At 41.4% G+C, this 25,925-nt stretch overlaps 1 protein-coding gene across 2 annotated transcripts in view; it reads left to right on the top strand.

Moving 5' to 3' along the window:
• The window catches only part of SIPA1L1 (signal induced proliferation associated 1 like 1), a 502,626-nt gene that overhangs the window by 23,624 nt on the left and 453,077 nt on the right, over positions 1-25,925 (top strand). For both annotated transcript variants that reach the window (XM_068543380.1, XM_068543408.1), the window contains one exon: positions 2,269-2,339. The gene's annotated coding sequence lies outside the window, so the exon portion shown is untranslated. The remainder of the gene's footprint in view (positions 1-2,268; positions 2,340-25,925) is intronic.

Here is a 25,925-nt window from a genome sequence, read left to right as displayed (position 1 = left end):
AAACCATTTGATATAAGGAGAATTTTATTCCCATTTCATAGATGAGGAAACTGTTACTTGGGAGGGAGTACGTAACTTTCCCAAGATCAGGCCTAGTGGGGAACTGGGCCAGAGCTCCGGTGCTGATTTATACCGTTCCGTGGTCCATTCTCTTACCACTGGATGTGAACAAGTGTTACCGAATCAGGTCTGGCTGCTCGCTGCTCGAAAATCAATACCCAAGAAAGATATGTTGGTAGAAAGGAAAGTTGCTTTTAATCAGAATGCTCGCAATCTGGGGAGTTGGTGGACTCAGTGTCCTCCAAAAGCATCTCCGAAGATTCTGCTCGGCCATGAAACTTTTTAAAGGGAAAAAGGGAAGTAATTTCCGTTAATCGTTGAGATAGGGGATCAGAGTCGTTGCCATTCCCCACTGCGTGCAGGCTTGTCGACTTCTTGTGATTTTTCTTTCTATGCTATCTTGTTCACACAGTTTGTTCCCAGGATTACTGAAGGGGAAACTAGGGAAGAGATCTGGTCATCTGATAATTACTTATTCTTCATTTCTATTTCTTTGATCTACAGAAAGAACCAACAAATTAGGCAAGGTATTGGGTGATCAAAAGATTTGAAAAGGGTGCTAAGACCGGAGATGAGTAGAGCATGGGGGCGCCTGGTTTAAGGTTAGTGACAAGACAAAAGGGTGCCTCCTGCAAAGAGCTCTTTCCTGCCCAAAGCTGCTTACACAAGCAGTAGACATCTGTGAAAAAGAAAAAGAAAGAAACTTTCACCACTTTAAGTGCTGGTTAGCTTGTGCTGCTCAATCCAGGGCCTTACAGATTTGTTTCAGTGAACAAATTCATAATGATCCTTTGTAAGTGGCTCATTGGTTCATTCATTTTTTCAGGTGATGGAAAATCTGTTAAACGTTGCCTCTCCCCTCCAACCTCATTACAATCTCACAAAAACAATTTTCATAGGTGAGTTTGGCCCATTTCTAAATTGCTTCAAGATCCAAATTTCTGTTTGACCAGCCATCAAACAGGAAGTCCTGACTAGTGGTGCAATTTTGAACAATGTGTTGACATTTAAAGTCCCTGTTTGAGTTCCTGCTCCAGGCATTATCTCATTGAATGCATTATCTCATTTTATTCTTACAGTCACCCTCTTGGTCCCATTTTTCAGACAAGGAAACTGAGGCTCAGAGTGGATGAGCCCCAGGTCACACAGCTAGTGGACTAAGGATCTAGGTTGATCGCAGGTCTGACATCACAGTCTGAGCTTTTAACCTCTATTCTTTAGTACCTTTTCAGTGAGTGCCAGGGAGTTTGGAGATAGAGGCTGTAGTAGTTCAGGAAGATTCCACGGAGGAAGTGGAAGATGAGTTGGATTTTGAGGATTGCATTGGAAATATGAGAATTGCATTGGGGAGGGAGTAAGGCAGAAAAACAAACAGAGCAGGCTCCCTTGCTTCTGTAGAGAAGGTGAATTAGACCATTTTGTGGTTGACATTGCCAGTTAATTTTCAATTCAACACCTGCCTTGCCATTTGAACTTAATCTTATTATAGCAGATCTCTTTGCATGCCTTTTGTTTGTGCAGATTTTGCACACGGGGGTTTTTAAGTCAATCAATGAGCATCTGTGCTGAAAGGAATTATTTTTGTGTGCATAAAAATAATTGACCCAATTCCTCTGTGAACCAACAAGTAAAACCTATCTAATTCCTGTCTTAGAGGTAAAGAGTGATGCAGTATAGGAAGAAAAGCCTTTACCTAACTACCTCTCTTCTGTTTCTAGTCCATTCCATGATTTCCAGGGAGATGAATTTATACTGTTTGGAGGAAAGGCTGAGATCAGCATAACTAGCCTGAATTTAGCATACAGACAGTGTCCTTGACAGTCATGCTCAATGTGCATAAATGTGCAAGGTATTCCAATAGCAGAGAGGGAACCAGCCAAGAAAGAGATTTGAACTTTAATTTCCCACACATGACATCCAGATATACCACTGTCCTTTTCTTAAATTCTGTTTTGTACCATCCCACCATGAGACTGTCTCATATAAAATATTCTTTCTCAAATATCCGGACTTCGTTTCCAAGTCATTTAATTTTTGCCAGGTTGTTGACTCTGTGTCCTTGTCTTTAAATCATCTACTTCTTTCACCATTTCCATTTTTCTTATCTTTTTTGCAGAAAGTAATTTTTCCAAAGACATATTTCAATGCATAGAAGGGGGAAATTACTTCACTTTTATTTAGCATCTCCCGAAACTTTCTTTGTTTCAGGGAAAGCTGGAATCAAGTGACTTTCTCCTCTGTATATCTGAGCAACGCAGTTTCTCCATCTCTGTATAAAGGTAAGCATCACGGCAGCAGCCATCTAGCCATTGTTGGGTGGGACCAAACCTACTATCAGCTCCAGCAGATAGCCCTGATTGGTCTAGGCTACTGTCAGCTCCAGCAGATAGCCCTGATTGGTCTAGGCTACTGGAGGCCCAATTGTCATGGTCACAAGGTTTGGTTCAGGGATGAGCCAGTCAGTGCAAAGCTTTGAGCTGCTGTTGGTTGACTGTGAGAGACAAACTCTCCTGTCACGTGAGAACAAGAGAGCATGAAATCCTTCTACAATCACCAGGAAGTTAGCCCTAGGAGGCAACGAACATTGGGTATAAAAGAGAAGAGAGGTAGAAAGAAACTGAGTCTTCACATCATTGTAGCCATCAGTACAGTCCATTTACCTCTATGCTCCCAGTTAGCCGATAAATCCCTTCTTGTTTGTGAATTCCAATTAGGTTTTCTGTCACTTGCAGCCAAAACCCTTTTATCTGATACACCCGACTACTGGGCAGTGGAACTAAAACACAATATTACACCTCAAAATGCAGTTTATCCAGTCTAACCATCTAACAATAGAGTACTGGATAATTAAATTGCATTCGATGGTGATATATTAGCCAGGACAGACTAGGCTGTTATAAATAGAAATGACAGTCACATAACAATAGGAAACAAGTGTTCCTGGTCAGCAGCTGGCTTTCTTCTGCATGGTTTTATTGGTTTTTCAGGAACCTGGGTTCCTTCCATCTTTTGGCTCCCCTGTCGCTTAGGGCCTTGTCATCACCCTCATCAAGCTGGCGGAAGGGAAAGGAGGATGAGGTGGGCACCACTGCTTTTTGAAAGCCTTGGCCTAGAAATGGGACAAACTCTTTACACCCTCCCTTGGCGAAAACTAGTCACATGGGCACATCTAACTGCAAAGGAACCCAGGAAGAGGAAGTGGATTTTTGGTAACTAGTTCCTAGTCTTGGCCTAGATAGAATACTTTAGGAGACTATTAAATACATGGGAAAATGCCAGGAGAGCATTGTGCATAGTATGAGCCCAGGTTTTCTAAGGTCCCAGTCTCTAAGGTTCTAAGGTCCCACATAGCGTAAGCTATGTCTCTTTCTGCTCCAGCCCTGTGGCCAGGCTCCGCTCTTGCTCTTTTCCAGCCGTGTTGGTACATTCATGATGTTCTCTATAGCAAACCCACCCCACGATCCCCTGACGAGCAATATGGATGTCACTGAAGTTCTTGGAGGAAGACAGAAATGTAATCAAATTCCTCCATGGATATCTGTTCTTTGCTCCAAAATTCTCTTCCCTTGTAGCACACTCACCTCACTTGTTCCTCTTCTTGGCCACATGCTTCCCTTTCGCCATCTCCAGCCCCTGAAAGTGTCCTCATTGAGCAGTTGGCTCTTGCCCTTTGTTATATGTCCACTCAGCAAAGCAAAAACCTGATATTAAGCCTAAAACCAAACAAGGTATTTTTACCTCCGGCATACCCCTCAGGGAACTTAGCAGATCATTCACTGAACAAAAAAGGTCTCTTCTTGGGGCAGGGCTGGGTGGGGAGTTGCTAAATAAGGAAATGAATTTTTGCCATAAAAATTCATTTACATAGAAAGAAAGGCTGGAAGGATATTCCCAAAATGTTAACAGTGTTTATCTCTAGGTAACTGGATTGCAAGTGGTTTTTTCCTCTTGTGTGTTCCTGTACTTTAATTTCTGTTTCCCTATCTTTCAAATTTTCTAAAGTACATGATGTAGTTCTTTAATCTGAAAGAAAAAAAGTAAAGAAAATTGTCTTTTGCTCAATTTTACTTATCAGTAGGGAAATGCAAATCAAAACCACAGTGAGATACCACTTCATACCCATTAGGAGGGCAATTACGGAGAAAAAAAAACGGAACAGAAAATAACAAGTGTTGGCAAGGATGCAGAGAAATTAGAACCCTTGTGCATGTTGGTGGCAATGTAAAATGGTGCTGCCACTGTGGAAAACAGTATGGTGGTTTCTCAAAAAATTAAATATAGGATTTATCATATGATCCAGCAATTCCACTTCTGGGTTTATACCCCAAAGAACTGAAAGCAGGGTCTTGAAGAGATAATTGTTCAGCCATGTTCATAGCAGCATTATTCACAATATCCAAGAGATGAAAGCTACCCACATGTCCATCAATGAATGAATAAATGAAATGTGGCATATACATATGATGAAATATTATTCAGCTTTAAAAGGAAGGAAATTCTGACACATGCACACTGATGAACCTTGAGGAATTATGCCAAGAGAAATAAGGAGTCACAAAAAGACAAATATTGTATAATTCCACTTATGTGAGTATGTAGAGTGGTCAAATTCACAGAGACAGAAAGTAATATGGTGGTTGCCAGGGCTAGGGGAAGCAGGGACGGTGTGTTAGCGTTTAATGGGTGTAGAGTTTTAGATGGGAAAGGTGAAAATGTTCTAGAGATGGATGGTGGTGATGGTTGCAGAACAGTGTGAATGTACTTAGTGCCACTGAACTGTACACTTAAAAGTGGTTAACATGGTAAATTTTATGTTATGTATATTTTTCATAATTTTTTAAAAAAAAGGATTTATCTTTCCATAGGCAATTTTACAAGAATTTTTGACTTGGATAGCTTGTGATCTCTTTTGAAAACCAGATATTTCCCTAGTTTGGGCTTTCCACCTACACAGTATGCCTTTTTATATGAATTTGTAAAAAAGAAGAAATACTCATTTTACCAGTATTACATAAGGCTCAGGGGTTTAATAAGATATGGCTTCTCTTCAAGGATTTGCCATCTAATAAGTGGGAAAGACAGGTAAGCAATTAACTACCATCCACAGGGAAGTGCAATAGCGGCCAAGTGTAGAGATACAAGCAGTGAATTCTGCATGGGTAGTTAAAGAGGCTTTTCAGAGAAAGAGGTGTTTAAACCGGACTTTGAAAAACCCTTATGAATTTACTCATGAAAAAGATGGGATGAACATGGCGGGCACACTGGAAAGTGACATAGAGAGGGGGGACAGCACTGAGACAGGAGGAAATCAGTCACCCCAGTCTTAGGGCATCATGGGATCCTGAATACACCTGGCTGAATGCCAGCAGGGGGGCAAGCTCAGGCCTGGACGTGGCAGCGTTGTCTTTCCTGGGGAGATGACCCAGGATGTGGGCTGAACTCAGAAAGCAAAGTCCAAGCCGGCCATGTGTCAGGGCCAGAGCTGAGACCTTGGCTGGCTCGGTGGTGTGATTCTAGAGGGACATGGAGCATGCTGGAGCTTCCTGTGCAAACAGGGGAATGGCTCCCTGCATGTTGGTGCCTGATTGTGTGCAGCTGTTGGTTTTGCAGTCTGACAAGGAACGGAGTAGAAGTGCTTTTCATTAACTGCAAAAGCTTATGTAATATTTCTTGTCGGCATCTTGGACTTGGCCGTTCTGCAGCACGTCTCCCCCCAGTACCCACACACATGGACTTGCGTGGGGCAGTGGAGTGCAAATGGTGCACAGCTGTACAACCAGTGCCTTGGCCCCGGCAGGGGGAGAACAGAGCGTGCTTGTGAGCTGGAAATCCGTGGGTGCTGTGTCAGTCATTCTGAGTCGTGGGATTGGTGGCGGGGGGGAATCAGCTTGCGAGAAGGAGACAGAGGGCGTGTAGAATTACACGTCTTGGACCTGGAAGATCATCAAGATCAACTCATTCACTAGTTTATTGTCGATCGGTGTGGGTCACTCTTGTCACTGCAGCTGTTTCTGCTCTTTGAATCCTCTGCCGTGTGCCGGTCCCTGCCTTCTGTTGGGCACTTCTATTTCCGGCAACCACAAAGATGGCCTTTACGGCTCCTCTCTGCATCCCCAGGCTCCCCTAAGAGGAACTTTACCCCTGCTCCCAAGGCCACAGAAGTGTCCAGGATCCATGAGCATCCACAGCCAAATCTCATCTGGCCATGGCAGGAGCACAGAGTACAGGGGACGGGCCATGTGGAGAATCCTGCAAATGTACCCTATCTCATTTTCCAAGTTCCCAGGATTCTATCACCTACCTGGGGTCAGACCTTGACTCTCTTACCCAAACAGCACATAAACCTCTACCCTCTTCCCTTCTTGGAAGCCTCCTTAATTCCCCAGGTGGGCCTGACTCACAAAGAGCTGGAAATTCCCTGCCTGGGGTCAGGATACCCAGGTCTGGGAACACAGAGCCCTGGCTGCCTTTCCTGGAAGGGAAAGGGGGAAATTATCTTTCCATTGTTTTTTGCTGATAGGTCAGAATAGCACAAAAGATAAGCTATGATTAATTTCTCAATATCTCACCTTGTTGCACATGGATGGTCTCATTCACCTGAACACCTGGAGACAGGTGAGCTGGGCTCACTCATCTGATACCATAATGTCAAGTGGAGCCGTTGGCCCTACCACCTGGTAGTCTGTTCATGGGTCTTTCTTGACTCCCCAAGATGTAACTCCTGGACACTTTTGGGTGGGCCACTGATTGCTCCTTCATTTCCTTTAATTTACATTCACAGCTGCTCCTAGGTGGCACCTCCCATCTCATCCCAGCTCTGTCTCCTCTTCACTCCTAGACATTCTCCTGCATCCCTAGGCACAAAGTCCCAGGGAATCTGATCTGATTTTAGGGCAGAGTCCCACTGATATAGCAGGACCTAACCCTAACAAAGCAGTGACTGAGGGTTGGGAATCTAAGGTATGAACCCTCCATACTTTCATACAATTCTAAAACTACTTTTGAACTAGGAATCCTGGCACTTCTGACCCAGAGGAGTACTGCCATTTGTGACAAGCCAGCTGTCCCCAGGCCCAGGTCAAGAAACTCTGGGATCAAATGGCCTGAACTCTGCTAAATGGACAAGGCCCTTCTTTTCCGGAATTTGAAACAATTAACTGGCTCAATGGAGGCACTTTTCTTTGTTCACTGAAGGAAGGGCCTTGTTGGTTGGCTTTTTCTAGAGTGTTCTTTAAGGAAGTTTCCCACCTTCCAGGTTCTATATATTTGATTTTCCATCTTGTCTGGGTTCCTAGGAAAGCTGAAGCCTTCCCTCTGATGTCCAAATGCAGGGAATTGACAAGCTCTTTACGCTGGAAGATTTGCTAACATCGGGGCCACTCCTTAGGCATCCTTTTCCAGCCCCTCCCAACAATCTCTGAGCCTGAACTCCACTTCACGTCTGGTGTCTGGGATGTATGTCAGCACGTTTAAAGCTTCTTCTGCATGTCAGCTCCTGCCCTCCTTTCCCAGGTCTGGAAACTACGTCCTTTTACCTCCTCCTGGCTGTAGCCCCCAAAGAGTTGGAGGGCATGTCACCGTGCCTGCTGCAGCAGCCTATGTGTACGAACAGATATAGCATCCAACGATCTGATTTATGTTTTCCAGATTTACAGCATCACTCGCATACCCAGGCCGGCTGATATTTTAGGAGCGTGAATCAGAGTGTCTGGCATGGCTCCCTCTGCAGCCGAGCTCCGGCTGCAGGCATAATGAAGTTGGGAGGGGGGAAGAACTCTACTTATCGGGGAGGCAATGTGTGTCAGTAACAAGTCTGCCTGGCAACAGCACTAGGAGAGATTCCAGGCCCCAAGATCAGAGCCAGCATCTCCACACTGGTGGAGAAGCATCACGCTGCACAATTTTCCTCCTTGGTGGGCTGACTACCCTCTTTATAAAAAAAAAAAAAAGGAAAATAAGTGTTTTGTACATGCATTCTCCAAAAGATATCCCCTAACTTGCCATCAAACAGGGAGACTGCAATAAACTGAAATGTCACCAGGCTGGGTCTGTCCACGGAGATGTTATACATGAATAATAAGAAACGAGTTTCTGCAATACAGTGAGAGGCAGGAAGATGAAGCTGAAAGAAGCAGAGCTAACTGACTCTCTGCGACTCAGTGTAGGACTCTGCTTAGGGAGTAGGGCTCAAGGCTAGGGAGACAGGGAAATATTCCTCTATTTTTTCCTAAGCTTTTAGGCATGTGCTGCTAAATATAGAGTTTCCTATTTCTCAAGGAGTCTATTCAGAATGAGGGAGAAAGTGGAACAAGGACTGATCTAGACATCTGCACATGTGGGGCTACGTCAAGAGCAGTGGTTCTTTTTCACCTCTGGATCCCAATGCCTAGAGCAACAATAGACACCAGGTTGCAGCCTCATACAGGTGTGTTGAGCCAAACCTGGACCTGGCTCTGTTTGTACTTTGAGTGCCCTTGAGTGTATCTCTTTGCCCTTCCAGGCATCCTTTTTACCATCTGGAGAATGAACCGATGATCTCTTAGGGATTGTCCCAGGTCCAACATTCTAGGGTCTCAAGGTCAAAAGTGGTCTTACAATTTTTAAAAAGCAGGGAATTAAAAATGTTCCCATAAATGTTTATATCTCAAATGCCTGATCTTCAGGTTCTGCTTTATTATCACAGTGTGTGCACACAACTGTTCAGGCTTGAATGCTCCCATGAATACATCATTCAGTGGTATCTGGGATACATTTACATTTTTATCATCAGTGTAATTCTATTTGGTTTTATGCCATGGGAAGTTCAAGCCTGATTCAATTACGGGGTTTCACAAAATGAGTTTTTAAAAAGGAAAGACAATGCATTGCACATGTTATACCATTGTACTTTGCATTGTTATCCAATCAGGCATGTTGGGGGTGGCTCATGCTTCAGTCCAAGAATCTGTTAGCAATCCATAAAGTTGAATATTTTACTATCTTATTTGGAAACATGGAATTTAAGAGCTGGAACGGACCTTCGAGGTAGGCAGGCATCACCTACTAAAATAAGGGCAGGGAACTTTGCGTGCACTTTTGCATACCTCTCACCTCCTAATGTAACTTTCATATTGTTGGCCTGAAAAACTGAACAGAAAAAGCCCTGGTTGCTAAACCTGGGAATGAGGAGGGGTTTGGGAGCATCAAACAGAACTGCATGCAATCTGAGAGTGCTTCCCTTTCTATCAAAAACAGCCATAGCAAGATTGCAGTTCCTATCTGTCAGAGAAGGGGCAAAGGTAACCGTGCAGAACTGCACAGAGGTAGAATTCTTCCCAGGTAACAGCTGCAGCTGGCTTTTTCCATAAAGTACACACTGAAAAGAAGCAACCCTCCGTGGAAATAGAGTTGAAGTCAACTCAGACTTAACAGGGGGAACACTGAGTCAGTTCAGCCCGACTGAGGAGTTATAGCAGTTGGATAAAACCTCTGGTCTGAGTAAGCAGACATGGTAGCTGTAGAACCCAGAAGGGAAATTCAAACCAAAAAGGATGAGAAGCAAAAGTCCTGAGATCACCCAAGTGAGGTATGAGATGAGAGGGGAAATCACAGGGACATTTTCCTAAGTCCTACTGAGGCCATGTAGTTGCAGGGAGACCCCTAGTCTTAACCAGTGAGAAGTGTAAGCTGTAATGGAGAAGGCAGGTCTCACGGTCAAGCCTGAGGACGAGGGGAAGTTGAATACTGGAGACTGAAAAAAGAAGTCAAAGGCAAGCTGGAAGAACTGAGGGAAGGGAAGGGTCAAAGCAGCAAATTCAGAACAAAGACAGTGAGTCTTAAATTTCTGGAGTTCTTTTATATGATGCTTGATCCATGGCTAGGGTGACCATTTAGAGGAACTACATAGAGGTTTGGACAAATAAGAGGATCCACACAGGATCGTGACAAAATTATTTCCTTTAGACAATGTCCTTAAATATTAGAAGTTAATACCAGAACCACAATCTATATGTATCTATCTTCATTTTATTTTGGCTACAAGCAATGTTACCCCAAAACTGGGTTCATCTTTTGGTGGGTGTCAAGCCAAGAGACAAAACGGAGCCAAAGATCGGGAGAAGGCAGTATTTATTACTTGCAGCAAGTAAGGAAAACACCGGGGAAATTTTAAGCTAAGGGTACATGCATATTCTTGAAGGGGTTTGGGCAGTATATGCATATTCATGAAGGGGCTTGAGCAGAGGAGAATTCAGCATTGAATTGGGGCAGAGGTTGACAGAGTCTAAGCTTTAGTTGATTGAAGTCATAAGGGTCAGAAAAGGTCAATGTCATCATTCCTTAGGTCCTGACCAGACTGGGGTCTCATTAAGCAGTTACCATCCTCCACCTAGGTAGGGACCTTAGTTCCTGCAGAATTCAAAGATGCGTATCAGATTGTGATGTATATCACCTGAGGAGGAACTAGGATTCTGTTTCATTGCTGAACTATTGTTTCTTGACTGCTTTTCATTCCTTTGTTCCCTAAAGTTCATTAATTACTGAGACCTCCTCAAGGACAAGCATTGTGGCCAGGCTCAGATCACAAAATGGCTTCTCTTATGTCAAGAAAGCCATGACTGGTTCTCTTTCTCTGGGCACCCCCCACCCCCATCTACTAACAGTAACAGAAAACCCGGCAGAAAGGAGTTTGAACCATAAGGAACAGTTATTGTCTCATAAAACAGGAAGTTAGGTGAGATAGGGCAATTCCAGGGTTCTTCCAATCAGGGTCCCCATGCCTCCTGCAAGAACCCAATTCTTTCCATCTTTCGCCTCCCCCATCCTCAAAGTGGTGTCCTCTTAGGATGGCTCTCCTCATGGCTTCTGCAGTTTTAGGCATCCATGTAGATAACAATGTTCAAGACAGGAAAAAAAGAAAGTCCCTCACTTGTGTAACTTCTTAACAGCAAAGAATCCCTTCCCAGAAGTGCTTCTCATAATTTTTCCTCACATCTTTTCAACCATAATTGCATTACACTCCCATGCAATTGCCGAAAGCAATCTTTTGGCAAGGGAAGCTAGATAAACAGACCAGCTGAGACTGATAAAAGTTCATTCTGTGGGGCCTTCCCCTATGCTACTTTGAATGGGATTGTTTTCTTCTCTTTCAGATATTTCATTGTTAATGTACAGAAATGCAACTGATTTTTGTATGTTGATTTTGTATCCTGTAGCTTTATTGAATTCATTTATTCTAAGAGTTTTTTGGTGGAGTCTTTGGGGTTTTCTATATACAAGATCATGTCATCTGCAGATAGAGATAATGTTATGCTATTCTTTCCAGTTTGGATGGCATTTATTTCTTTTTCTTGTCTGATTGCTTTTGGCTAGGACTTCCAGTACTATGTTGAAAAACAGTGGTGAGAGTGGTTACCCTTGTCTTGTTCCTGATTTTAGAGGAAAAGCTTTCAGCCTTTCACAGTTGAGTATGATGTTAGCTGTGGATTTTTTCATATATGACCTTTATGTTGAGGGATGTTGCTTCTATACCTCATTTGTTGAGAGCTTTTATCATGAAAGGGTGTTGAATTTTGTCAAGTGCTTTTTCTGCATCTATTGAGAGGATCATATGATTTTTATTCTATTAAAGTAGTGTATAATGTTTATTGATTTATTGATTTGTGTATATTGAACCATCCTTGTATCCCATGGATAAATCCCACTTGATCATGGTACAGGATCCTTTTAATGTGCTGTTGAATTCAGTTTACTAAAATTTTGTTGAGAATTTTTGCATCTATATTTATCAAGGATGTTGGCCTGTAGTTTCCTTTTCTTATAATGTCCTTATCTGGCTTTGGTATCAGGGTAATGCTGGCCTCATAAAACGAATTTAGCAGTGTTCCCTCCCCTTCAATTTTTTGGAAGAATTTGAGAAGATTGACATTAATCCTTCTGTAAATGTTTGGTAGAATTTACCAATGATCATCTGGTACTGGGCTTTTCTTTGTTGGGAGATTTTGATTACTGATTCAATATCATTAGTCATTATTGGTCTATTCAGATTTTCTGTCTCTTCATGATTCCATCTTGGTAGGTTGTGTGTTTCTAGGAGTTTATCCATTTCTTCTAGTTATCCAGTTCGTTGATGTATAATTGTTCACAGTGACCTCTATGATCCTTTATATGTTTGTGGTCTCAGTTGCAATGCTTCCTCTTTCATTTATAATTTTATTTGAAACCTCTCTCTCTCTCTCTGTTAGTCTAGCTAAAGGTTTGTCAACTTTGTTTAACTTTTTAAAAAATCAACTCAGTTTCATTGATTTTTTTTATTGTCTTTGTACTTTCTATTTTATTTGTGTCTGCTGTAGTCTTTATTATTTCCTTCCTTATGTTAATTTTGGACTTAGTTTGTTCTTCTGTTTCTAATTCCTTGAGATGTAAAGCTAGGTTGTTTATTTAGATCTTTCTTTTTTTTAATGTAGGCATTTATTGCTAAATACTTCCCTCTTAGAACTTCTTTTGCTGAAACCCATACGTTTTTGTATGTTGTGTTTTCATTTTTGTTTTTTTTTCTTCTTCCATAGTCTATGATTAAAAGATTATTTTAATGTTATTGACAGATAGAGAAGTGCTGAAATCACACATGAATTATCACAAAGTGAGCACCCCAGTGTAACCAGCGCCAGGTCAAGAAATAGGACTACATCAGGACCCTCAGAAGCCCCTAGTATGCCCTCCCAATCAGACCCCCTCCCTTCTCCCCAAGATCTCCATTCATCTCATTTCTAACACCACATATTGTTTTTGAAGCTTACATAAATGGAACCCTACAGGATGTGTTCTTTTATGTCAAGCTTCTTCACTCAAAATTGTATCTGCCAGATTTAGTCCTGCTGGTGACTGTAGCGATAGTTTGTTCATGTTCATTGGAGTATAGAGTTCATTGCAATTATTTACCCATTCGCTGTTGATGGGCGTTTAGGGTTTTCCAATTTGGGACTGTTACAAACAGTGTTGTAATATTGTTGTGTCTTTTGGTACATATGCACTCATATATCTAGGAGTGGAATTGCTTGGTAATAGGATATACACACATTCAATTTTAATGGATAATACCACACTTTTCTAAAGCACCTATTTACATTTCTACCAAAAGTGTTTGATGGCTCCAACAGTTCTTCAACAACACTGGTATGATCTGTCTTTTTTATTTTAGCTTTTCTGGTAGAGTCTATAGTGGGACCCCCTAGTTGTTTTCATTGCATTTCTCTCATGACAAGTGAGATTCAGCATTTTCCCATGTTTATTTGGATATCCCCTTTTGTGAAATATCTGTTGATCAATCCTGCCCACTTTTCTATTGGATTGTCTCTTGTTTGCTTATAGGAGTTCCAGATATGAGCTCTTTGTCAGTTATATGTGCTGTAATATCTTCTCCCATCCTGTGGCTTGTGCTTTCACTCTGCCATGATGTCTTTTGATGACCATGAGGATGAATGGCAATCAAGCTCAGGCTCCTTCCTGGTTTTAGTCTTATCTTCTGTTCTCTTTCTAGTCTTCCTGCTTTTGCTGGAACAAACTTCATCATAAGACAGAGAACTCACCTCTTCCAATCCTGCAAGGTATAGTTTTACCTGGCTCTCAGCTACGAAAGGCAGAAAAGACATTTTATCAGACATATTTTTCTACTTGTAGATGGACGAACTTTGAGAGAAGCTTATCTCTTTCTCATAAAAACTCACTGAGATCTTTAAGAAGCAGCAAACACATTCTACAGCCTGAAAAGTTCTGCTAAATAATGATTCGGTCTCAAACGGCACATGCTCTGAGTCCCAAGAGAGAATGGGCAACAATTTAACCAGCTGCTTTGTTAAAGCATAACAAAGACAGCTAACTTAGCCAGGGATAGACAAATCCTCGCTGACCTTCATCCTACCTTGGATGGTACCTTTTAAAGTCTATCATTTGTAACACTTCACTGCTAGGTACTGATACCTATTAGGAATCATTCACAATTCAAACTAGTTTATGTGAAAAAAAGGGGGGTGAAGATTTATTAGGTCATGTAACTGAATAGTCCTAGTATAAATCTGTCATAGCTGCATACAGGGGCTCAAGCAATTTCATTTGGACCAAGTTTCTCACTATCTTTCCATTTTACTTTCCTCTGTGTTAGCATTGTGTGTCATTCATGGGAATTTCTGGTGGTCCACTGGTTAGGACTCCATGCTTTCGCTGCCAGCGGTGCTGGTTTGATCCCTGGTCAGGGAACTAAGATCCCACAAGCCACGTGGTGCAGCTGCCACTGGAAGTGAGTGAGGAGGGCCGTATAGGCATTTCCTGTGATGCAAGAGCCTGGACTCCATTGGGCAGCAGGTGGGGAAGAATCAACACGCCAGGGAGCAGAGCGGAGCAGACCCAAGGACAGAGGCGGCAGCTGTCTCTGCTGCCACCCGCCACCACCGCCACCGCCACCGCCGTTGGGGCTCAGCCCAGCGACAGGCCCTGTGCCCCCGCAGCCGCCCCGCGGTGCCCGCCCTGTGTTTTCATTTTTGTTTGTCTCAAGATGCTTTCTGATTTCCCTTTAGATTTCTTTATTGATCCATTTGTTGTTCAGGAGTGTGTTGTTTAATTTCCATGTATTTGTGAATTTTTCAGTTTTCTTCCTGTTATTGATTACTGGTTTCATACCACTGTGATTGGAAAAGATACTAGATATGATTTCAGTCTTCTTAAATTTGTTAAGGCTTGCTTGGTGGCCCAACATATAATCTATCCTGCAGAATTTCCCATGTGCACTTAAGAAGGATGTGTGTTCTGTTGGATGGAATGTTCTGTATGTGTCTGTTAGTGCCATTTGTTGTACAATATTATTCAGGTCAGGGAAAACTGATGTTGCCATGAAATTGGAAGACATATCCAACATAGCAATAATGAGGTGTAGCCATTTCAGTGAAGAATCAGACAGACTTGGTTTCATTCTTGACTCCATTTTCTAGTTGACAGTCCTTGGGCAGTTACTTAGTTTCTCTAGACCCATTTCCATTGCCAGTATTCCTTTGGCATATGAGTTCTTTCATGGGAGGCAGTGTTGTGAGGGATACCACAGCAATGAATGAGGCATTTTATAAGTCCCCAAAAAAGAGTGCTGGCCTAGAGGCTGTGGACAAGGAAGCAGGGGAAACAAATGTCCCCATTTTTCTCTCCTCTCACCTTCTGATCTCTGTTACTGTCCCCCCACCTTGGCCAAACCCAACAAGAAGCCAAAGAGACAAAGGTGGAGAATGGATGGGGGAGGGGCAAAGGAGAATAGCCAGCAAAGTTGTTGTATGCACCTGGTACGTACTACCAGATGTATGCAGATAAATGAATATTATTTTTATTTTCATAATCTTGAAGTCAAGTTTTGGAAAAACGAAAAGTCAAATTTCCCACGTATAAGAAACAAGCTTGGTGCCCTAGACTGTATGTTAGGGATCATGGTTCCCGACCCTCCTGCTCCTCACTTCTCTCATCCACAGATCAAGACATGTTAAAAGAAAGTTAGTATCTACTGAGATTCAGCTCTTTGAGGAGAGTTGTGAAAAGTGTGTTTAGAATAGCTTTGTGATCTTCCTGCCCCTGTAAATGCACTGTGGCCTCCCTCTACACAGATTGTCTCTTTGTGCCAAATGAGTTCCTCCCATCTAACTAAACTGACCTGGCAGTATAGCCAGACACTCGATAAACACGTCTGACAGAAGCTGTGGTAATAACAAGAAGGAAGGCCATCTGTCTTCAGCTGTGATGACAGCATCAATAGTGCATGCATCTTGAATAGTTTTTTCTGAAGTGATGGTGATTCCAGCCAACCATTCGGTACAGCCACTCTCTCTTCTCTCTACCCTTCAGTGACCAGTGAGTGATGACAGGTCACTATTCCATTCTAAACTCAAGAGCCAAACTTCTGCAGCCCATGCAGTTTTCTCCTAGCTCAGAGATGATTCAGTGTCAATGAGGGTCTATGAATTACAAATGGGATCTGATGAGTATGGACATTTAAAGGTACACCCTTCTCACACCTCCCATTCTCACCCACTTCACCTTTCTTCACTTCTCCCCACTGCCTCAGATTTTTGCCTTCCTTATCTCCTCTTTACTCTGTGCCCTGCACCTATGGATTCAGGTAGGATGAACCACACAGTCAACCAGGCTTAGCTGCCTTTGAGGGGTGGAGCACATTTCCCAGCCACAGAAGAAAACCAGCTTAGTTTCCAAAGTAGATCAGTTTTCCTCACTAATTTACCTTGAGACAGTAACCGATATGGCCTCCAGTTTTGATTACTTATGAACTTGGGTGCCATTCCTGGTTGTTTATTCCACAAATTACACTCTTCTGATGGCTTGACTCATCACACAAGGATGCCAGATACTCACCAGTTCTGTTCCAAGGGAAGTAATGTGTGAATCCCTCCCCTGCTTACCCCTTACTCAACTGCTGAAGGAGCCAGAGAGAAAGTATTTTTAACTGGGTCCTGTTTTGATAAGATTTTAGGTGTTACCTTTAAAATAAACACATAAAAACCTTCCTCTTCTTCCGCTCTTCCAACTGTAGCTAAAGAAATAAAAGAAAAGCACACCTGGGGGAGGGAAGAAGATGTTCTCTCAACAGTAAGAAATGTGTCAGCAGCTACAAGTTAATTTAGAAATTTATAGATAGTTCCAAAGAGGGGAAGATTTAGTACAAATTACATTTCTTGTAAAAGCAGCAGTTACCTTTATTTAATGGATATGTGGAAGAACTTCTTGTCATCTGTGCCTGGAGTTATTTGCTTCAATTATCTTGGTAGATGTCAATTTCACCTTTTCCTCTTCTCTTGAAAGAGAAAACATGGTTTATTAAAAAGGAGATCCAGTTCCCTTCTAAAGTATCAGGTGCCTGTCATGTCACTAAAGAAAAATGTCTATAAGCAGCCTCCTCTGCAGGGGTGGGCGTAGGATCCTTGCTCAGATAAGATGATTAGATTTTTTTCTGTTTTTTTCCAAACAACAGTCATTTATTTCTCACAGTTCTGGATTCTGGGAAGTCCAAGGTCAAAACTTTGGCAGATTCTGTATCTAGTACAGGACATCCCCCTGGTTCATAAATGGCTGTCTTCTCTCTGAGTTATCACACAGTGGAACAGGTTAGGGGGCAAGATGATTAGATCTTAACATCGCATCTGAAAGGGTACAAGCTTGAGCATCATACCCTTAGAGCAGTACTTCTTTTTTTTTTTTTTTTTTTTAAATGCTTTGGACCCTAGTGCTGCCATTTATTAGTTATGTGTTCTTTGGCAAATTTCTTTTTTTTATTTTATTTTATTTATTTATTTATGGCTGTGTTGAGTCTTCGTTTCTGTGCGAGGGCTTTCTCTAATTGCGGCAAGTGGGGGCCACTCCTCATCGCGGTGCGCGGGCCTCTCACTATCGTGGCCTCTCTTGTTGCGGAGCACAGGCTCCAGACGCGCAGGCTCAGTAATTGTGGCTCACGGGCCCAGCTGCTCCGCGGCATGTGGGATCTTCCCAGACCAGGGCTCGAACCCGTGTCCCCTGCATTGGCAGGCAGATTCTCAACCACTGCGCCACCAGGGAAGCCCAGAGCAGTACTTCTTAACTGAATTTGCACATTAGAACCACGTGTGTGTGTCTGTGTGTGCACGCGCACATACATACACATACACACTGATTTCCTGGGCATCACCCTGGAGAATCTGGTTCAATTGTTCTGAGGTAGGGCCAGGCACTGGCAAGTTTTTAAAGCTCCTTAGTGATTCTAACGAGCATCCAGGTTGAGAATCACTGACTCATAGCTTCAAGTAGAAATCTGACCATTCCCATACCTGGCTTTGTTGCCCTATGAATTAGAAAACTTTCTTCTGAGATTCAAAAGGGGATTCCTGAAACTGGTTGCCTGTCTGCAGCCAATGACAATCAGCAACGAAGGAGAAAGGAAGTGTAACACCTAAAGATAATAAGGGCCAAAGTTCTGAAAAGTCAAATATTAGAATCTGAACGCTGGGCAAACTGTGATGATGCTTCTTTCCCTCCTTCCCTGCTCCTCCCCCATGTGCATGCATGCTTGCATGCATGTGCAACACACATGTGTGTTAGCGCACCCGCACACACACATACACACAGTGACATACTGTAGCTCTACGCACAAACTCCAGCTCTGGCCAACCTGGCACAAAGCAGCGAAGTGGCTGATGTCTCTTTGTCAAAATGGTCTTCCTGCCCTTACTGGGCTGCAGGTGGCCTCAACTTAGTGACAAGTTGTATTCCATCTTAAGTTATTTGTTTGGAATTCCAACACGTTCTCATAGAAATGGTGTGATCGTTGTGATAAAGTTCCTAAGTCCGCTCAGTGCAGCCTGTTAACCCGTAATACATCTGAACCAAAGCGCACAAAAAATTCTAGGGCAGTCGTGGATTTAGAGCACTAATGGCATGTGTCCACCCTGCTGGATTCCTGATATAGCAAGGTGTTCCCTGAAAGACTAATGGCAGAAGCAGGAAGACTGACATGAAACGGCAATGGTGTAGGGACAGGGGTAGATCAAGAGCAGAACTTTAAGATCTAAGGGATAGGCTGAGGCAGCTGTGAGTGAGGTGGTATGAGATGGGGCCTGCCTGTTTAGTAGACCATTGACATTCACAAGGAGGTATTTGGAGATCTTAAAAATTCCCAAATACTTGAACAAGGAGCTGTTTATGGAGGGTCTGGCTTTCCTACAAATCACATGCCCATGGAGATTGTTCTCTGATTTTTGTGAAGATCTTGGTATACCTTGACCATGTTTTCAATTTAAACAGAAATTTTAATACTCTCTTGATTGCCATTTTTCACAAAGGAGCAAAGTGTTGTGACCATGAATGGCGGGGACTGCAGTAAACTAGAAGCAGATACTCCATCTCAACTCCAGCCAACTTCTTCCAAGATAGGCTGCTTGCCCAGTTCTCTATTTTTTTCAAGAGAAGCCAGAAATAGAGATATTTATATTAAATATCCTAATTTTAGACTAGAAATACTAGTTAATGCAATAAAACAGGGAAAGGAAATACAAGATATATAGATTTAGGAAAGAAGAAATAAAACCGTCTTTGTTCACAGATGACATGATATTCTGTGTAGAAAATCCCAAAGAACTGGAACTAATAAGCAATTATAGCAAGTTTGCAGGATACAAAATTAATATACAAACGTCAATTGCTTTCTTATATACTAGAAATGAACAGTGGGAATTTGAAATTAGAAAAAAACCCACCATTTCCATTAGCACAAAAAATTTATATACCTAGGTACAAATATAATAAAATATGTATAAGATCTATATGAGGAAAACTGCAAAACTCTGATGAAAGAAATCAAAGATGTAAATAAAACAGAGAGGCGTTTCATGTTTATGGCTACAAAAACTTGACATTGTTGAGATGTATGTTCTTCCCAACTTGACCTGTAGATTCCACACAATCCCAGTCAAAATTCCAGTAAGTTATTTTGTGGGCATCAATAAGCTGATTCTCAAGTTTATATGGAAGGGCAAAAGACCAAGAATAGCCAACACAATACTAAAGAAGAACAAAGTCAGAGGACTGACACAACCCAACTTCAAGACTTACTACAAAGTTACAGTAATCAAGGCAGAGTGGTATAGGTAAAAGAATAGACAAATAGTTCAATGAGACAAAATAGAGAGCACAGAAATAGACCCACATAAATATAGCCAACTGATCTCTGACAAAGGACCAAAGGCAATTCAATGGAGAAAGGATGTCTTTTCAATAAATGATGCTAGAACAACAGCACATTCACGGGCAAAAAAAAATTAACATAGATCCGGACCTGAGACCTTTCACAAAATTAACTCAGAATGGATCATCATAGTCCTAAGTTTAAAATATAATACTTCTAGAAGGTACCATAGGAGAAAATCCAGGTGAGCTTGGATTTGGTGATGACTTTTTTGATAAGACACCAAAAAAATACAATCCCTGAAAGGAAAAGCTAATAAGTTGAGCTTCATTAAAATTTAAAACTTCTGCTCTGTGAAAGACACTGTTAAGAAGAATGAAAAGGCAAACCACAGACTTGGAGAAAATCTTTACAAAACGCATATTTTGTGGCATTGTATCCAAAATACACAAAGAGTGCTTAAAACTCAACAATAAAGCAAACGACACAATTAAAATAGACAAAAGACCTGAACAAACACTTCACCAAAGAAGAAATGCAGATGGCAAATAACATATGAAAAGATGCTCTACATCATGTGTCATTAGGGAACTGCAAATTAAAAAAAAAATTAGACACCACTACACATCTATTAGAATGGCTAAAATCCAAAGCACTAACAACTCCAAACGCTGGTGAGGATGTGGAGCAACAGAAAATCTCATTCATTACTGCTTTAGAAGACAGTTTAGCAGTTTCTTACAAAGCTAAACACAGTCTTACCATATAATCCATCAGTCATGCTCCTTGTTATTTACACAAATTAGTTGAAAACGTGTGTCCATGCAAAAACCTGCACACAAGTGTTTATAGCAGAGGAGATTGGTTCAAGATGGTGGAGTAGAAGGACGTGCTCTCACTCCCTCTTGTGAGAGCACCGGAATCACAACTAACTGCTGAACAATCATCAACAGGAAGACACTGGAACTCACCAAAAAAGATACCCCACATCCAAAGACAAAGGAGAAGCCACAATGAGATGGTAGGAGGGGCACAATCACAATAAAATCAAATCCCATAACTGCTGGGTGGGTGACTCACAAACTGGAGAACACTTATATCACAGAAGTCCACCCACTGAAGTGAAGGTTCTGAGCCCCGCGTCAGGCTTCCTAACCTGGGGGTCTGGCAGTGGAAGGAGGAATTCCTAGAGAATCAGACTTTGAAGGCTAGTGGAATTTGATTGCAGGATTTCGACAGGACTGGGGGAAACAGAGACTCCACTCTTTGGAGGGCGCACACAAAGTAGCGTGCGCATTGGGACCCAGGGGAAGGAGCAGTGACCCCATAGGAGACTGAACCAAACCTACCTGCTAGTGTTGGAGGGTCTCCTGCAGAGGCAGGGGGTGGCTGTGTCTCACCATGAGGACAAGGACACTGGCAGCAGAAGTTCTGGGAAGTACTCCTTGGCGTGAGCCCTGCCAGAGTCCACCATTAACCCCACCAAAGAGCCTGGGTAGGCTCCAGGGTTGGGTCGCCTCAGTCCAAACAACCAACAGGGAGGGAACCCAGCCCCACCCATCAGCAGACAAGCAGATTAAAGTTTTACTGAGCTCTGCCCCCCAGAGCAACAGCCAGCTCTACCCACCACCAGTCCCTCCCATCAGGAAATTTGCACAAGCCTCTTAGATAGCCTCATCCACCAGAGGGCAGACAGCAGAAGCAAGATGAACTACAATCCTGCAGCATGCGGAACAAAAACCACATTCACAGAAAGATAGACAAGATGAAAAGGCAGAGGGCTATGTACCAGATGAAGGAACAAGATAAAACCACAGAAAAACAACTAAATGAAGTGGAGATAGGCAACCTTCCAGAAAAAGAATTCAGAATAATGATAGTGAAGATGATCCAGGACTTCGGAAAAACAATGGAGGCAAAGATCGAGAAGATGCAAGAAATGTTTAACAAAGACCTAGAAGAATTAAAGAACAAACAAACAGAGATGAACAATACAATAACTGAAATGAAAACTACACTAGAAGGAATCAGTAGCAGAATAACTGAGAGAGAAGAACGGATAAGTGACCTGGAAGACAGAATAGTGGAATTCACTGCTGTGGAACAGAATAAAGAAAAAAGAATGAAAAGAAATGAGGACAGCCTAAGAGACCTCTCAGACAACATTAAACACACCAACATTCACATTATAGGGGTCCAAGAAGAAGAAGAAAGAGAGAAAGGACCCGAGAAAATACTTGAAGAGATTATGGTCAAAAACATCCCTAACATGGGAAAGGAAATGGCCACCCAAGTCCAGGAAGCGCAGAGAGTGCCATACAGGATAAACCCAAGGAGAAACATGCCAAGACACATAGTAATCCAATTGGCAAAAATTAAAGACAAAGAAAAATTATTGAAAGCAGCAAGGGAAAAATGACAAATAACATAACAAGGGAACTCCCATAAAGTTAACAGCTGATTTCTCAGCAGAAATTCTACAAACCAGAAGGGAGTGGCATGACATATTTAAAGTGATGAAAGGGAAGAACCTACAACCAAGATTACTCTACCCAGCAAGGATCTCTTTCAGATTCTATGGAGAAATCAAAAGCTTTACAGACAAGCAAAAGCTAAGAGAATTCAGCACCACCAAACCAGCTCTACAACAAATGCTAAAGGAACTTCTCTAAATGGGAAACACAAGAGAAGAAAAGGACCTACAAAAGCAAACCCAAAACAATTAAGAAAATGGTAATAGGAACATACATATCAATAATTACCTTAAACGTGAATGGATTAAATGCTCCAACCAAAAGACACAAGCTTGCTGAATGAACACAAAAACGAGACCCATATATATGCTGTCTACGAGAGACCCACTTCAGGGACACATAGGGACTGAAAGTGAGGGGATGGAAAAAGATATTCCATGCAAATGGAAATCAAAAGAAAGCTGGAGTAGCAATACTCGTATCAGATAAAATAGACTTTAAAATAAAGAATGTTACAAGAGACAAGGAAAAACACTACATAATGATCAAGGGATCAATCCAAGAAGAAGATATAACAATTTTAAATATATATGCACCCAACATAGGAGCACCTCAATACATAAGGCAACTGCTAACAGTTATAAAAGAGGAAATCGACAGTAACACAATCATAGTGGGGGACTTTAACAACTCACTTACACCAATGGACAGACCATCCAAACAGAAAATTCATGAGGAAACAGAAGCTTTAAATGACACAATAGACCAGATAGATTTAATTGATGTTTATAGGACATTCCATCCAAAAACAGCAGATTACACTTTCGTCTCAAGTGTACACAGAACACTCTCCAGGATAAATCACATCTTGGGTCACAAATCAAGCCTCAGTAAATTTAAGAAAATTAAAATCATATCCAGCATCTTTTCTGACCACAGTGCTATGAGATTAGAAATCAATTACAGGGAAAAAAAACGTAAAAAACACAAACATATGGAGGTTAAACAATATGTTACCTAATAACCAAGAGATCACTGAAGAAATCAAAGAGGAAATCAAAAAATACTTAGAGACAAATGACAATGAAAACACGACGATCCAAAACCTATGGGATGCAGCAAAAGCAGTTCTAAGAGGGAAGATTATAGCAATACAATCCTACATCAAGAAACAACAAACATCTCAAATAAACAATCTAACCTTACACCTAAAGGAACTAGAGAAAGAAGAACAAACAAAACCCAAAGTTAGTACAAGGAAAGAAATCATAAAAATCCGAGCAGAAATAAATGAAATAGAAACAAAGAAAACAATAGCAAAGATCACTAAAACTAAAAGCTGGTTCTTTGAGAAGACAAACAAAATTGATAAACCCTTAGCCAGACTCATCAAGAAAAAGAGGGAGAGGACTCAAATCAAGAAAATTAGAAATGAAAAGGAGAAGTGACAACGGACACTGCAGAAATACAAAGCATCCTAAGAGACTACTACAGGCAACTCTATGCCAATAAAATGGACAACCTGGAAGAAATGGACAGATTTTTAGAAAGGTATAACCTTCCAAGACTGGACCAGGAAGAAGTAGAAAATATGAACAGACCAATCACAAGCACTGAAATTGAAATTGTGATTAAAAATCTTCCAACAAAAAAAATCCAGGACCAGATGGCTTCACAAGTGAATTTATCAAACATTTAGAGAAGAGCTAACACCCATCCTTCTCAAACTCTTCCAAAACATTGCAGAGGAAGGAACACTCCCAAACTCATTCTATGAGGCCACCATCACCCTGATACCAAAACCAGGCAAAGATACTACCAAAACAGAAAATTACAGACCAATATCACTGATGAATATGGATGCAAAAATCCTCAACAAAATACTAGCAAACAGAATCCAACAACACATTAAAAGGATCATACACCATGATCAAGTGGGATTTATCTCAGGGATGCAAGGATTCTTCAATATATGCAAATCAATCAATGTGATACATCATATTAACAAATCGAAGAAGAAAAACCATATGATCATCTCAATAGATGCAGAGAAAGCTTTTGACACAATTCAACATCCATTTATGATAAAAACTCTCCAGAACGTGGGCATAGTGGGAACCTACCTCAACATAAATAGGCCACATATGACAAACCCACAGCAAACATCATTCTCAATGGTGAAAAACTGAAAGCATTTCCTCTAAGATCAGGAACGAGACAAGGATGTCTACTCTCACCAATATTATTCAACATAGTCTTGGAAGTTTTAGCCACAGCAATCAGAGAAGAAAAAGAAATAAAAGGAATACAAATGGGAAAAGAAGAAGTAAAACTGTCACTGTTTGCAGGTGACATGATACTATACATAGAGAATCCTAAAGATGCTACCAGAAAACTACTAGAGCTAATCAGTGAATTTGGTAAAGTTGCAGGATACAAAATTTATGCACAGAAATCTCTTGCATTCCTATACACTAATGATGAAAAATCTGAAAGAGAAATTAAGGAAACACTCCCATTTACCATTGCAACGAAAAGAGTAAAATACCTATGAATAAACCTCCCTAGGAAGACAGAAGACTTGTATGCAGAAAACTGTAGGACACTGATGAAAGAAATTAAAGATGATACCAACAGATGGAGAGATATACCATGTTTTTGGATTGGAAGAATCAATATTGCGAAGATTTCTATACTACCCAAAGCAGTCTACAGATTCAATGCAATCCCTATCAAATTACCAATGGCATTTTTTACAGAACTAGAACAAAATATCTTAAAATTTGTATGGAGACACAGAAGACCCTGAATAGCCAAAGCAGACTTGAGGGAAAAAAACGGAGCTGGAGGAATCAGACTCCCTGACTTCAGACTATAATACAACACTATAGTAATCAAGACTATATGGTATTGTCACAAAAACAGAAATATAGATCAGTGGAACAGGATAGAAAGCCCAGAGATAAACCCACACACCTATTGTCAACTAATCTATGCCAAAGGAGGCAAGGATATACAATAGAGAAAAGACAGTCTCTTCAATAAGTGTTGCTGGGAAAACTGGACAGCTACATGTAAAAGAATGAAATTAGAACACTCCCTAACACCATACACAAAAATAAACTCAAAATGGATTAGAGACCTAAATGTAAGACCAGACACTGTAAAACTCTTAGAGAAGAGCATGGGCAGAACACTCTATGACATAAATCACAGAAAGATCCTTTTTGACCCAAGTCCTAGAGAAATGGAAATAAAAACAAAAATAAACAAATGGGACCTAATGAAACTTAAAAGCTTTTGCACAGCAAAGGTGACTATAAACAAGACGAAAAGACAACCCTCAGAATGGGAGAAAATATTTGCAAATGAATCAGTGGACAAAGGATTAATCTCCAAAATATATAAACAGCTCATGCAGCTCAATATTAAAAAAACAAACAACCCAATCCAAAAATGGGCAGAAGACCTAAATAGACATTTCTCCAAAGAAGACATACAGATGGCCAAGAGGCACATGAAAAGCTGCTCAACATCACTAATTATAAGAGAAATGCAAATCAAAACTAAAATGAGGTATCACCTCACACCAGTTAGAATGGGCATCATCAGACAATCTACAAACAGCAGATACTGGAGAGGGTGTGGAGAAAAGGGAACCCTCGTGCACTGTTGGTGGGAATGTAAATTGATACAGCCACTATGGAGAACAGTAT

Source organism: Eschrichtius robustus, chromosome 1 (genome assembly GCF_028021215.1).
Source record: "Eschrichtius robustus isolate mEscRob2 chromosome 1, mEscRob2.pri, whole genome shotgun sequence".
Classification (NCBI taxonomy): Eukaryota; Metazoa; Chordata; class Mammalia; order Artiodactyla; family Eschrichtiidae; genus Eschrichtius; species Eschrichtius robustus.
This window is presented reverse-complemented; position numbering and strand designations above follow the sequence as displayed.